We start from the raw sequence: 13,041 nt of genomic DNA on the forward strand, positions 1-13,041 counted from the left end.
CCCTAGTGGGTCCTGCCGTCTAAAACAGCAGTTGTCTTACCTCCTCGTTCCTGAACCTGAGTTCACACTCATCGACGGGGACACCCCAGCACTTCTTACGTAGAGGCCGATGATCTCCTGGACAACAGACCAGTGGCGCCGAGACGAAGGGAGGTCCACGCAGAAGTTCAGGGGTGCAGCCGTAGAGAACGTGGGCAAAGATAGACCGTCTCACGCCTCTGCCTCTCAGCTACCGTTGAACGATGAGCTTCCCGGCCAATGCACCAAATGATACCGGAGAAACTGACGGAAGCCAAGCACAGAGAGATGGACACAGGTTTCTTCAGGAAGGAAGAGATTCTTTATTGGATCACCGATCGGGACTCAGAGGGACTAGCGTCACCAAAATACCACAAGTTCTGAGCCCCGGACAATAGTGCAGGCTCCTTATATAGGCACATAACTCCTCCCATATTAAGCTCCACCCGCACATTCTCTTAACCAATCAACACAAATAAGAATTAACTTCCTGTTTGACCGCATGGCTTGTCCAGCACAATGGAGGAGGGGGAATACTACATCCTGTATTCTTGCACATGCTCCGTACACTACTGATCGTATCTTGCCTCGTGCAACCAACTGATCGATACGTCCGCATATGCACGTACACATGCCACGTGGTAATCTCGGCCTACTAAATTTATTTTTACCGAGATTCCACCACAGTAATAGTATGAAAGAAATACTGGCAGCCACCAGAGGAAACTAAACTGACAGATTATGATGTGGAAGACCATAGGCTTCTGAGCAATATTGGACTTTGCCATCACCAGGGAGTGTAAATGCGGACAGTTTTGTACTCCTAATGCTTTAGTATTTCTTTATAAAGCATTGATCACCTAACTCTCCTTGTGATTAACTTTTAAAGTAGATGTCATGTTGTATGAGTATGTTCTACTACCCTGTTTATTCTCGGATATCATTTAGCAGAGTAGCTACAGTGGCAAATAACTTTAAAACTGCCTAGTAACATAGGAATTGAAATTCTGAGTCCTGGTAGAAGGACAGGTAGATACAGACACGGTCTGATTGTATTAATTGAAACTAGAAGACCTAGCAGATATGTACTTAAAAAAAAAAAAAAAAAACACACACACTTAAAACATGTGTAAATGTTTCCACTCTTTTATCCCTATTTAAGAACTTCAAGTCCAGAGAATACCTTGAAATGTTGCAAAGTACAAAAACTAATCGTTTGATAAAACAAGCTTAGGTTACTGAAAAATAATCTGCATTTCATGTTCTGTAGCAGTCTAAGTAACTTGAGCTTTGAACATTGATGCTTACCATTCATGTAAGTGTCTCTTTATTTACAATCCGCCTGGTTTTCTAAAAGCAGTGTTGAAACAGACTCTTACTACATCCATTATGTCAAACATTATTTGGATATACCGTAATTGTACTTCGTGAAATAGTACATTGCTGTCATAATGGAGAGAAAAAGTCAATGAATAAAAAGAGTCTGACTATTATAATCTTTAAAAGAGCAGATCTTCAGTGGAATTGCAAATGTGTCAATAAGTACCGTTTCCTAAAGGTACTTGAAAACTTTGACAGAAGTCCCTGCAGGCCCAAAATACACTGAAGTGAAGTAAGCAGGTCACACTTTTGACTGGTCATGTAGCAGTAAGAAGGTAATCTCGAAGATGGCAAAATAAGAAAGAGGCTTCTTGTCTGGGTCATGAGGACTACCGGATTCTGGAAGGAGGTATCATGGACCGATTAATCAAAATTTTACTTCTTTGGCTGGTCATGCAGGTTTTTTTTTTTTTTTTTTTTTTACAGCCGTAAGTGAAAATGATTGTTCCTCATTTTGTGACACTATCTATGGTTTAGTGCTATTTTTTTTTTTTTTTTAATATCAGTAGAGCCATGCAACACGCTCCTTCTATGTCAAGTTGGTCAGGGATTAGTATAGTAACCAGATAATGGTGCAATAGAGAACACCAACCTATGTCAGCACTACCTATAAAGTGGGCTTGAAATCTTGGCATGGCAGTCAGTCTCCAGACTGGTTTTGGTTGAGCTGGGCAGAAGAGGGAAAATAAAACAACTGGCAAGTGCAAACACATATGTTGTAACCTTACCTGTAAAGGACTGCCTGAAGGTATATGCCATACAGTGCTTTAATGCCCATAATAGCATAGATCTCTAGATCCTTGTTGGTACCATGGAGCCCCGGGTATAATTCGATACATGCAGCTCCCCTCTGTCAGCATGGACCAGAATTAGTGTCCCCAGACTGACAGATGAGCTGTGTGCAGGGCTCAAAGTGCGGACTGCACACAGCCCTTTAAATACGCACCAAAGAATAATCACGTTCAGCCATAGTGATTATCTTCCAATCCTGATTTCTGGTTCTTTCTGCATGCCCTGGCAGTGATGGGCGCTGGACTGTACCTTTTGCCCAGCACAGATCATTGGCGGATCCAGGGGGGGGCAACGGGGCAATTGCCTCTGAGAAAATATTGCTGCCCGAGGCTCTCTCCTGCCGGCCCATGCAGGGCTGGTTCTATCCAAGCACCAGCCCTCCTGATTGCCATCACGGACCGGAGGGGAGATCGGTGATCTCCCTCCCTGGCCCACAGGCACATTGCTGGACCGCCGGCAGGGGAGGGAGAGGGAGGAGAGAACCCGGAGAAGCTCTTACCTTAAGCTCCGCCGGGTTCTCTTCTTGCGATCACGGTTACAACGGCAACGCTCCATTCTCGCGAGAGTGAACTCTAGCCTGAGCTGCAGGTTAGAGTTCACTCCCCCACTAGAACCACCAGGGACTGGAACAAAGCAATGTATCCCCCTCCCTCAGCAAAGGTAAGAAGGAAGGGGGGGACATTAGCTATATTTATTTAATTATTTAATAATATAAAAAAAATATCTTTAATCTGCCCCCCTATCCCCTCACACAAACTATAACCCCCTACACACTGCACCACACACAAATACACAGCTCCCCCTTACATACACAGCCCCCCTCTTACATACACACAGCCCCCCCTCTTACATACACACAGCCCCCCCTCTTACATACACACAGCCCCCCCCCTTACATACACACAGCCCCCCCCCTTACATACACACAGCCCCCCCCCTACATACACACAGCCCCCCCCCCTACATACACACAGCCCCCCCTTACATACACACAGCCCCCCCCTCTTACATATACACACAGCCCCCCCCTCTTACATATACACACAGCCCCCCCCTCTTACATATACACACAGCCCCCCCTCTTACATACACACAGCCCCCCCTCTTACATACACACAGCCCCCCCTCTTACATACACACAGCCCCCCCTCTTACATACACACAGCCCCCCCTCTTACATACACACAGCCCCCCCTCTTACATACACACAGCCCCCCCTCTTACATACACACAGCCCCCCCTCTTGCATACACACAGCCCCCCCTCTTACATACACACAGCCCCCCCTCTTACATACACACAGCCCCCCCTCTTACATACACACAGCCCCCCCTCTTACATACACACAGCCCCCCCTCTTGCATACACACAGCCCCCCCTCTTACATACACACAGCCCCCCTCTTACATACACACAGCCCCCCTCTTACATACACACAGCCCCCCCTCTTACATACACACAGCCCCCCCTCTTACATACACACAGCCCCCCTCTTACATACACACAGCCCCCTCTTACATACACACAGCCCCCCTCTTACATACACACAGCCCCCCCTCTTACATACACACAGCCCCCCCTCTTACATACACACAGCCCCCCTCTTACATACACACAGCCCCCCCCTCTTACATACACACAGCCCCCCCCCTCTTACATACACACAGCCGCCCCCTCTTACATACACACAGCCGCCCCCTCTTACATACACACAGCCCCCCCCTCTTACATACACACAGCCCCCCCCTCTTACATACACACAGCCCCCCCCTCTTACATACACACAGCCCCCCCCTCTTACATACACACAGCCCCCCCTCTTACATACACACAGCCCCCCCCCTCTTACTTACACACAGCCCCCCCCTCTTACATACACACAGCCCCCCCCTCTTACATACACACAGCCCCCCCTCTTACATACACACAGCCCCCCCTCTTGCATACACACAGCCCCCCCTCTTACATACACACAGCCCCCCTCTTACATACACACAGCCCCCCTCTTACATACACACAGCCCCCCCTCTTACATACACACAGCCCCCCCTCTTACATACACACAGCCCCCCTCTTACATACACACAGCCCCCTCTTACATACACACAGCCCCCCTCTTACATACACACAGCCCCCCCTCTTACATACACACAGCCCCCCCTCTTACATACACACAGCCCCCCTCTTACATACACACAGCCCCCCCTCTTACATACACACAGCCCCCCCTCTTACATACACACAGCCCCCCCCTCTTACATACACACAGCCGCCCCCTCTTACATACACACAGCCGCCCCCTCTTACATACACACAGCCCCCCCCCTCTTACATACACACAGCCCCCCCCCTCTTACATACACACAGCCCCCCCCTCTTACATACACACAGCCCCCCCCTCTTACATACACACAGCCCCCCCTCTTACATACACACAGCCCCCCCCCCTCTTACATACACACAGCCCCCCCCTCTTACATACACACAGCCCCCCCCTCTTACATACACACAGCCCCCCCCTCTTACATACACACAGCCCCCCCCCCTCTTACATACACACAGCCCCCCCCTCTTACATACACACAGCCCCCCCCTCTTACATACACACAGCCCCCCCCTCTTACATACACACAGCCCCCCCCTCTTACATACACACAGCCCCCCCTCTTACATACACACAGCCCCCCCTCTTACATACACACATCAGCCCCCCCTCTTACATACACACATCAGCCCCCCCTCTTACATACACACATCAGCCCCCCCTCTTACATACACACATCAGCCCCCCTCTTACATACACACAGCAGCCCCCCCTTACACTCACTGCCCCCCATACACAAAAACACACTGCGCCACTCACACACAAACACATTGCTCCCAAATACAAATTGCTACCCCATACATAGGCGACACACACACTGCACCCCTCACACACATGCACACTACAACCCCTATCCCGGCAGACCTGGGTAAGTTATCAAACGTTTTTTTAAACGGTTTGATTACTTACTCTGAGAGGGTGCTACAGCAACTCCTGGCACAAAAACCACTACAGAGTGCTGTAGTGGTTATTGTGCCTGGATTGTTTCTTACAATAATCTGCCAGTGCCCCTCCCGAGATTAGCTTCTGGATCCGCCACTGGCACAGATGAGTAATTGATGGGTACAGCAGGGTGGAGCTACAGCATGAGTTTTCCACTGCAGAGTTTTCTGTGCTGTATTGGTAGGGAAATCACTCTGCTGATGTCAGCAAAGGGGATCACTCTAAATTAGGGTTGATTTTAGGGAGGTAGGAATAGGCTTTAGCTTAAATATAGTGCCAGTGTTCTAACACTGTTTAGTATTCTGATATTGATAGTATCCCTTTACAAAACTACATCATTCTTAGTAAGTGAAAACTATCCAAACTTTGTAGGTGCCTGCCTGCATCCATGGCATCGGGGCATTACTGCTTCAGCCAGAACGCTAAAGTACCGAGAAAGTAAGCAATAGCATTTACTGTGGTCAAATAACTTTTACTTCTCCAAGTGTAACTTTTTCTTGACTGATAGGACTTTAAAGCAGAGCACTGAATTAAAATTCTGTTTTGTCAGTTTTCCAAAGTTTGTAAAACGTAAGGGTACAGGGACAGGATTCTGGCACCATGAGCACTCCAATAAGCTGAAGTGCGTTACAGTGATTTAGAATGTCTCGTTAATTGTGGATTTCTTGCTGGTGGTGAGGAAAAAACAATCTTTCTCCGGTAGATCTTAAAACCTAGAGAGAGAGTTAAATAATCTAATGTACATGTTATAAATCCTGCCAAAATAAATCAAATCTACTATTCATAAACAATAGTTCAGCACCGTGTGATTAATGGCCTTTACCTAATGATGAAACAAGTGGTATAACCTCTAATCTATAATTGTGAAAACAAGGAAAATTTGATCAATCTTAACTTGTATAAAATCACACAGAATAAAGTTCTGTTTTATATCCCCTAACCTCATCCATGGTATAAAAAAAAAATTCAATTAATTGAATATTTGTAGTAAATGTCATTTTAAATATCCTTATTTGGATGTTTTTTTCTAGTTTTTTTATGCTGTCATTGCTCTATTATCAGGTACCAACTTGGCTGCCAAATAGCCATGTATACTGTCGAGCAAGTGACAGCCTGGGCCTTCTCCTTCCTGCTGGCTGTTTGCCAGCTACTTAATTGAAGTACTGTTTTCTGCCTGTCAGATCTTCCAATTGACAATTGTATCCAGCTAAGCAAATATTTTGAAAATACAGCAAACTAGAGCAAAAATGCAATAGCCTATAAAATGCCAAATATTTGGACGTGCTGACATTTGTATCCTAGACTCATCAGATTTGCACCTTGGTGTGTTTATGGGAAAAGACTTGCAATTGTTAATTACTGCCAGAGAGAACACTGTGTAAGTTGAAGCTTTTTAACCCCTTAAGGACACATGACATGTGTGGCATGTCATGATTACCTTTTATTCCAGAAGTTTGGTCCTTAGGGGGTTAAAGAGAGAATAGATATGTATCCTTTAAATGTGGTCACCAGAACTTGACTGCTGCCACTGTGTAAATTGTACATGAACTGACATTTTATGAAGTGCCTTAAATATATTGTTTCCTGTTCTGCTATGTGTCTTCTGTTTGTGTTTTTTTTTTAATTATTATTATTATTATTATACTGGGTAAACTGGATGATGGTCAGAAACACCTTGGCTACCGAGGTTAAAGGGATAATGTAGACACCTAGACCACTTTATTTAAAGTGGTTTGGGTGCAGTGCTCCTGCCTACCTAACCCTGCATTGTAAAACTTGGCAGTTTCAGTTATCTTGTAAGTTTAATTCCTCCTCTAGTGGCTGTCTTACAGACAGCCACTTGAGGTGCTTCCTTGTGCTTCAGAGTCTAGCTCTGTGAAACACTGGATGTCCTCACGCTTGGCATGGGGACATCCAGTGTCTTGAAACTTCCCATAGGAAAGCCTAATGTGCATGCGCAGGGAGTGACATCGCGGGAGATATCAGGTAAGTGAAAGACTTGACTGACTGAATGCGGGGGGAGACTCTACTGTGTTATAAATAGTTTTGTATTCCCAATACTATAGAGTTCCTTTAACCATCAGTGCATATTCTCTTTATAAGAATCTTTGCATATGCTATATAAGGGTGCACACAATTGTGTCGAATCTGGACCCTATTTTAAAAATCGAAACTGCTTACTGCCAGCACTAGTAGCCAAGCAGACAAATTATTTAAAACCCCTTGGCTAAAAGTAGGAGTAAATGGATGACCCCCAAATAACTATAGGAAGAATTAAATTCTCCCTTATGTCTTCATCACTATGCTGCGAGTAGGTGTATATCTTCTAACTGTTAATACCCCATCTCCTGGGCAGTGGGATGGTGTATTAGAATAAGTGGGCCCATTTTCAGGCCCTCTTTATCCCATGTGTCAACTTATCAATTAATGTAAATAATCCATAAAGATAGAATCGTTCTTAAATAGTCACATTGACTGTGTTTGAATTTCATTGAAATTTCAATTCGGTCAAAAGATATCATGAGAGAGAAGGTTCCTTCTTTCTATCATGATGACAAAGAGCAAAGGTTCCAATGTCAGGTTTTTCAATTCCCTTGCTATCTCTAGCAATGGCTGTGAGAATCCGGCTTCTTTTGCAGATCATGAGACTGTCAATGGAGGCTCCTTTGGTCTCATGGGATCCTCCATCAGCATTAGTGTTGTAATTTTCCACATGCGCGGGAGTACACTATTGATGCAGCTCCTGGCTGATGAAGGAACAGGAGCTGAAGACAGAAGATGTCCTTGTCTGTGTGAAAGAGCTTCAGCTAGAGCTTTCTATGTTTCTAGACAAGCCTTTTAGCCACTACAGTGGCTAAAAGGCTTGTCTAAATAGTCAAATTATTTTAGAATGGCTTGACTTCTTATCTGGGCTCAGCCTGCTGCAGCAGTGCAGAGCATAGCTCACGCACAGAGAGCGATATGGGTAACACTCACAGCCAATGAGCTAGCCCTCACTGTAGGGGTTAGCTTATACAGAAAGCTAACAGAAGCTTTTGTGGAGGGGACAGATGGTGCACTACAGGTGAGAAGTCAAAACATTTTTGACTACTTGTTGGGATAGGGCAGTTCACTGTAGTATACATACATTGTGCAGTAGTGATTATGGTGTTATGAATTGTTTCTTTAATAGTAATCTTAGAACTATAACATTTTACATTTTTAAAAATTGGAATTCCTATATATTCTATCCTATATAAATTGTTATTTGGAACATATGTCATCTAATAATTTAACAAGTGTACCAAGAACAATTTGTTACAAGTTTTATTATATCCTTTGAGCATATTTAAGCACTCTGTAGAATTTTGAGTATGTTGGCTTATGACTACTTCTTGACCCATGAATTATAAGTCAAGAACTGGTGTAATGAATTTTATGACCCCCTTTGAAGATGGGCAGATTTTAATCTCTTATCGCCATTTCTCAGTGAGCTCCCAGAGCAATCAGGATTGCTACATAAGTTATTTATGACAGGATCATGTTATTTCTATCAAAGGACTGGCCTTTTAATATGAAAACTGTATATCTGCCTCTTAAATGGTTCACTGTTTTAACACTTGCAGTGCTGTTTTAAAAATGACAAATCATGCTGTCTGCATTACATACCTCTCAAGTGTCCCTATTTAGCAGGGAACAGTCCCTGTTCTCTTTGCTCCTGGCACTCAGTATAATGAAAACATACAGGGATGAAAAGAAATTAAACATTATTCAACTAATTTGCAATCTGCTCTGCATAAACTGGATTTTGACATTTGTTTTGCAGATTTTTCATACACATTAAAGAAAACTGTGCTTAACCCCTTAGTGACCAGACCGTTTTCAATTTTGTTACCATTTGGACCAGGACTGTTTTTACATTTCTGCGGTGTTTGTGTTTAGCTGTAACTTTCCTCTTACTCATTTACTGTACCCACACATATTATATATTGTTTTTCTTGCCATTAAATGTTCTTTCTAAAGATACTATTATTTTCATCATAACATATAATTTACTATAAAAGAAATTATATGATGAAAAAACACTTTTTCTAACTTTGACCCCCAAATCTGTTGCGCATCTACAACCGCCCAAAAACACCCCTGCTAAATAGTTTCTAAATTTTGTCCTGAGTTTAGAAATACCCAATGTTAACATGTTCTTAGAATTTTTATTTATTTATTTATTTATTTTAAGTTATAGGGCTATAAGTACTTTGCTATTTCCAAACCATTTTTTTTTCTCAAACTGAACACAAGTTACAGTGTAGCACTGATATCTGTCAGGAATCCCTGAATACCCCTTCACATGTATATATGTTTTAAAAGAAGACAACCTAAGGTATTAAACTTGGGGTATTTGATTCTTTTCATGCAACCATTTTACCACCAATCTATTCCAAATTAAAAAATAAATAAATAATAATTGGTGATTTATTTGACACAAATAGCAATTTAAGAATACATGTACTGAGAACTTTAAGGGTTACTGCCAAAGAACACCCCAATATGTGTTCAGCAACATCTCCTGAGTACAGTTATACCACCCATGTATAGGTGTATCTGGTTCTCTGGGAGCTAAAATACCTTATTTGGAGGGTGCGCATTCCAGTTTTCCAACTTGGAATTTTCACAGCTTGTCATCATGCACCCATGTCCTAGTTGGGACATTTTTGAAGCCGGCCAATGTAATTTACCCCCATCAAACCATATATTTTTGAAAAGTAGACAACCCAGGGTATTCTATATGGGGTATGTCTAGTCTTTTTTAGTAGCCACATAGTCACAAACACTAGCGAAAGTTGGCATTTATATTTGTGTGTTAAAGATGCAAAAAACTATTATGAACGCTAACTTTGGCCAGAGTTTGTGACCAAGTGGCTACTAAAGACTGGACATACCCAGTCCTTGGACATACCCAATACCTTGGGATGTCTGCTATTGCAAATGGTATGCCATCATGGGGGTAATTCTCATTCCTGGGCTACCATACGGTCTCAAAGGCAAAGTAACCACTCTGGTGAATTTCAATGTGAAAAAACTGAAAAATGTAACCTGCTATATTTGACCCTGTAACTTCCCAAAACCCCATAAAACCTGTACATAGGGGGTAATGTTTTACACGTGAGACATTGCTGAATACAAATATGTGTATTTTATTGCAGTAAAAGCAAACCATATTATGACATTCACATTTAAAATGTCACGCAGAACTAAAATATTTCTTAATTTCTCAAATTTTTTATATTTTAGTTATGTTTCATAGCTAAATATGTGATGTTAACTTAAATCCATATTTCTCATGAATAAAATTATATATACAGGGAGTGCAGAATTATTAGGCAAGTTGTATTTTTGAGGATTAATTTTATTATTGAACAACAACCATGTTCTCAATGAACCTAAAAAACTCATTAATATCAAAGCTGAATATTTTTGGAAGTAGTTTTTAGTTTGTTTTTAGTTATAGCTATTTTAGGGGGATATCTGTGTGTGCAGGTGACTATTATTGTGCATAATTATTAGGCAACTTAACAAAAAACAAATATATACCCATTTCAATTATTTATTTTTACCAGTGAAACCAATATAACATCTCAACATTCACAAATATACATTTCTGACATTCAAAAACATAACAAAAACAAATCAGTGACCAATATAGCCACCTTTCTTTGCAAGGACACTCAAAAGCCTGCCATCCATGGATTCTGTCAGTGTTTTGATCTGTTCACCATCAACATTGCGTGCAGCAGCAACCACAGCCTCCCAGACACTGTTCAGAGAGGTGTACTGTTTTCCCTCCTTGTAAATCTCACATTTGATGATGGACCACAGGTTCTCAATGGGGTTCAGATCAGGTGAACAAGGAGGCCATGTCATTAGATTTTCTTCTTTTATACCCTTTCTTGCCAGCCACGCTGTGGAGTACTTGGACGCGTGTGATGGAGCATTGTCCTGCATGAAAATCATGTTTTTCTTGAAGGATGCAGACTTCTTCCTGTACCACTGCTTGAAGAAGGTGTCTTCCAGAAACTGGGAGTTGAGCTTGACTCCATCCTCAACCCGAAAAGGCCCCACAAGCTCATCTTTGATGATACCAGCCCAAACCAGTACTCCACCTCCACCTTGCTGGCGTCTGAGTCGGACTGGAGCTCTCTGCCCTTTACCAATCCATCCATCTGGCCCATCAAGACTCACTCTCATTTCATCAGTCCATAAAACCTTAGAAAAATCAGTCTTGAGATATTTCTTGGCCCAGTCTTGACGTTTCAGCTTGTGTGTTTTGTTCAGTGGTGGTCGTCTTTCAGCCTTTCTTACCTTGACCATGTCTCTGAGTATTGCACACCTTGTGCTTTTGGGCACTCTAGTGATGTTGCAGCTCTGAAATATGGCCAGACTGGTGGCAAGTGGCATCTTGGCAGCTGCACGCTTGACTTTTCTCAGTTCATGGGCAGTTATTTTGCGCCTTGGTTTCTCCACACGCTTCTTGCGACCCTGTTGACTATTTTGAATGAAACACTTGATTGTTCGATGATCACGCTTCAGAAGCTTTGCAATTTTAAGAGTGCTGCATCCCTCTGCAAGATATCTCACTATTTTTAACTTTTCTGAGCCTGTCAAGTCCTTCTTTTGACCCATTTTGCCAAAGGAAAGGAGGTTGCCTAATAATTATGCACACCTGATATAGGGTGTTGATGTCATTAGACCACACCCCTTCTCATTACAGAGATGCACATCACCTAATATGCTTAATTGGTAGTAGGCTTTCGAGCCTATACAGCTTGGAGTAAGACAACATGCATAAAGAGGATGATGTGGTCAAAATACTAATTTGCCTAATAATTCTGCACGCAGTGTAGTAAGTGTGGGTGCACTTAATATGAAAGAGGTGAATTGCAGTTGAACAGACATATAGTCAAATTCCAAGTTTTGTTTACGTTTTATTTTGATCAAAACATGTACATTTGGCTTAGTCCTTAAAGGGTTACAGTCTGTAGTAGTTCATTAAGATATTGGCAGATCTTGTTATCCATACTTTGTATACATTGTTTAATAGCAAAAAACACTTTGTCCACAGGTAACTTTCAGGGCATTTTTAATGTAAAATAAGCTTTAAAAAATAGTTTGATCATGGCAATTTTAATTTAAGATGTGTATATGGTTTATACAACTTTAAGAGATTTACCGGATCTGAATGATAATTTCCACCTTTCAAAGAAAGTAGTTATTGCAACATTAAAATTACTAATCTGGTCTATTTCCATGTAGAATATAATCCTAAAAAAAATAAAATCTCTTAAAGGGACTCTCCCGACAATACTACTAATTCAGTCTATTTGATAGATTTTGACCTCATTAACATGCTGTATTTTTTTGCATGCTCAAATCTCTAGATTTTGCATAACATGTTTTGCAGAATGCTGCGCCATAGTAAGCCTGCATTTTTAGCTACACTCTCTTTCAGTCCAGAAAAGACACCCTTATCAAAAAGGTATGCACACTGCTCAGCCACTGACGGTACTGAATGTTCTGAACAACAAACCAACCTGAATAAGGATAGGATACCCAGGGAGGCATATAGTAAGGATAGAACTGCCTGTTGGTAGTTTCACTGTCTGCTGCCAGGTTGTGATCTAAAAGCAACTCACCCAATGCTGTTGGGGCTCACTTTTGTAAACAAAAAATATATATATAAAGATTTGAGCATGCAAACATACAATACAAAATAAAGTGTATAAATGTTGCATTGGTGATCTGTATGTCCCTTTCATTCAATCGTAATG

The 13,041-nt window shown here is 42.2% G+C and overlaps 1 protein-coding gene across 1 annotated transcript in view; it reads left to right on the top strand.

The window, feature by feature from the left end:
- Positions 1-13,041, top strand: part of UBE2E3 (ubiquitin conjugating enzyme E2 E3) — a 75,121-nt gene that overhangs the window by 37,624 nt on the left and 24,456 nt on the right. The window lies entirely within an intron of this gene.

Source organism: Pelobates fuscus, chromosome 8, assembly GCF_036172605.1.
Source record: "Pelobates fuscus isolate aPelFus1 chromosome 8, aPelFus1.pri, whole genome shotgun sequence".
Lineage (NCBI taxonomy): Eukaryota > Metazoa > Chordata > Amphibia > Anura > Pelobatidae > Pelobates > Pelobates fuscus.